Below are 2,863 nucleotides of genomic sequence, written 5' to 3'. Positions count from 1 at the left end.
TTGAGTTAAAAAAAAACTACCTTTGAGCAGGCTTCTTGTTCTGAAACAAAGTCCTTTTCTTTGTATAGAAAAGGCAATATCCAAGCAAGCTATGAAAAACAAAGAAAAGTTGTGGAAAAACCCATAGAAATATTTGTTGAGATTGAAGGGTAAAAAAAGGAGTTTGTAAAGTTTGGTCTAAATAAACCCCATTCACGTTACTGCATTCTTTTGATCGGATTCAAGGCCAGTATATTTCCAAAGAGACCAATTGGAATACCAAGGAAAATTTAGTCTTTCGGTCAAAAAACAACGACGATGAAGGCGTGTAAGTGCACTATTTCGCGGTGGAGATTGTAATTTTCCATAAATTTCTCATTTGTCGCTCAACGACGGACCTTGCTTTTTTTTTTTTTTTTTGAGGAGCGACGAATAGAATGATATTTTTGTTCCAATTTTTGCTTCTTTTTCTTCCTCTGAATCAAACTTTTCCTTGCCATCAGTGTTTTGAAGAGAAGATTGAAAAAACGTGAAAGAGGTGTCATGATGATGTTCATGAAGTAGATGGTTGAGGCAGTGACGGAGTCAGAATTTTTACTAAATAGGGTCAATATATATAAAAAAGTAAATACAAAAAAATAAATGAAGGGAGTCAATATATCATATATATATATATATATATATATATATATATATATACTTTTTTTACTTAGATACACAGAATAATTTTCTAGCGAAAGAGTGTAAATTGATATCCCATGAATAGATGTGGCTCCGCCGGTGTACGGAGGTGTGAGCTATGCAGTGGAGAAAAACAGGGAAGACAAGATGTTTGTATTTTTTTTTAAGCCAGGTAAGTCTGATATGAATTATTCAGGCGCTTAACTACACGTGAGAATCACTATTTTGTGCATGTCAACGTCTTGTGTGCCACGGAGACTTTACCGGATAAATCCAAAAACTAAAAAAAAATCAAAAAACTCGAGAAAAATAAAGATTGAAAAACTCGATTTTATTGGTTTATTTTGGTTTATAGATTTAAAAGCCCGGCACCATTGATTTAATTTGGTAATTAAAAAATTCGAACCAACCCAACCTGTACCCATAACGAGAATCACTATTTTTGTGGATGTCAGCGTCTCGTGTTTAATAGGTATATTTGGTGTGTAATAGAGTATCTAATAGGTGCAAAGGATAGTCAAGATGGCAAAATGAATTGATGCCAACTTTATTCGTTTACGATATTTATATCAAATTGATAAGATGGTACTCTCTTGGAACAAAAAATATATAGATATATAAGCTAGTTCTCTTGCAATGAAGAATCCAAATGCGAAATAGCAGATTTTCGACGAGAATAATAGTCTTCAACTGGTCACTCTACCCCTCTACTTACTTTCCATTTTAACTTTTAATCGCTTATCTAAAAAGTTGAATTAATTTCATCGTTTGTTCACCGAACTTTATCTATCGTATAGTAAAGTCACTTGTTAGTACTTAAAATTCACTTCTTTGTGCATATAAATAATATACTTTTTAAACTTGTGAAGTGATTTCTCAAGAGCACAAGAACCCAACAAATAAAAACAAAAAAAATCCCGTAATAAATAATAAAGGAAACACTAAGTTATAGAAATTTGGAAGGGTTAAGGAATAGGAAAAAAGAACAAGAAGAAGAACATGAGAGGAAGGTTACACATAAGAGATAAAATTTTATTAACGTATGATGACGTCTTTTATTTTAAGATCGATTATTGTATCGAAATACAAAGTCATTCATGACTTCTTTTATTACTTTTACAAAGCACAAAAGACGAAGAAAAGGGTAAAAGACAAAGAAAAACGTTAAAATCACAAGAACACACTAATGCATATGATAGGAATTTGTAGTAGAGTTTTTCTACTAAGTTGCTCAGACTCTCCAAATTTTCTTTAGGTGCGTGTCGGATCCTTCAAAAATAGTTCATTTTTGAAAGATCTGACACGAGTGCGATATCATTTTGAAGAGTCCGTGCAACATAGGTTTTCTGTCACTCGACTATCGCACCTCACACACGTGGCCACCATATAGCTCTGAGTATTTACAAGCACAACAAATCCAGCAATCACTGCAATTACTGTCCGAAGTACAAGATCTAATACAAGTATTCAGTTGTGGGAGCAATCTCTTCGTAAGTCCTGAAAAAACATGATCAACATCTGGTGTAGCTATGACTTGTTTCTTTGAGAATCCCGGCATATTGACTGAAAAATTTCACCATCATAATTATTAGAATTAAATAACCATCGGCATATAATATGAAAAATCAATATGGAAACATCATATAATGAAACATATGGGTACACATTAATGTATTCATATGAAATATGCACAAATTCACAGATATGTATCTATATACATATTAATTAACAAACACAATATAATTATAAGTGTAATATATAGATAAATAAAGATGGATACTAACTAGTGGTTGCCATGACAAAAATAACTATAATGAAACAAAGCTTCGGCAACGCCATGCTATAAATAATATTTCACGCTTTATGATAGTTTTTGTATCTATTACTGTTCAAAGAAATAGTTGCTCCTTTCTTTCACGCCTAATTTATAGGCTTCTGGATAAAGAACTACCTTTCTAGCATGTATTATAGTTGCTAATTTTTTAAAATTATTATTTTCCTTATTTCTATGCTTAATCTTGATTATGATGGCCTCCCTTTTTTTTTTAATCGATGCAAGCTATAATTTAATGTCCCATTTACTCCCTTGTCTTTCGGAAAACGAAAATACATTAAATATACTTTAGAATATACTATTTGACTAGGAAGTATTTTATAATGAAACGTGCTTTTAGTTTTTTTTTCTTTTTAAATTGAAGGGTTG

The 2,863-nt window shown here is 31.6% G+C and overlaps 1 long non-coding RNA gene across 1 annotated transcript; it reads right to left on the bottom strand.

Moving 5' to 3' along the window:
• Nucleotides 1-1,690: 1,690 nt before the first annotated feature.
• On the bottom strand, nt 1,691-2,584 carry LOC142168383 (uncharacterized). Its single transcript, XR_012698244.1, has 2 exons — nt 2,445-2,584; nt 1,691-2,223 (listed from the first exon to the last, which is right to left on the bottom strand). It is a non-coding gene; the product is annotated as an uncharacterized LOC142168383 (long non-coding RNA).
• Between the last annotated feature and the right edge of the window lie 279 nt (nt 2,585-2,863).

This window comes from Nicotiana tabacum, chromosome 13 (genome assembly GCF_000715075.1).
Source record: "Nicotiana tabacum cultivar K326 chromosome 13, ASM71507v2, whole genome shotgun sequence".
Classification (NCBI taxonomy): domain Eukaryota; kingdom Viridiplantae; phylum Streptophyta; class Magnoliopsida; order Solanales; family Solanaceae; genus Nicotiana; species Nicotiana tabacum.
The sequence above is the reverse complement of the archived record's forward strand: the minus strand, read 5'-3'. Positions and strand labels throughout refer to the sequence as shown.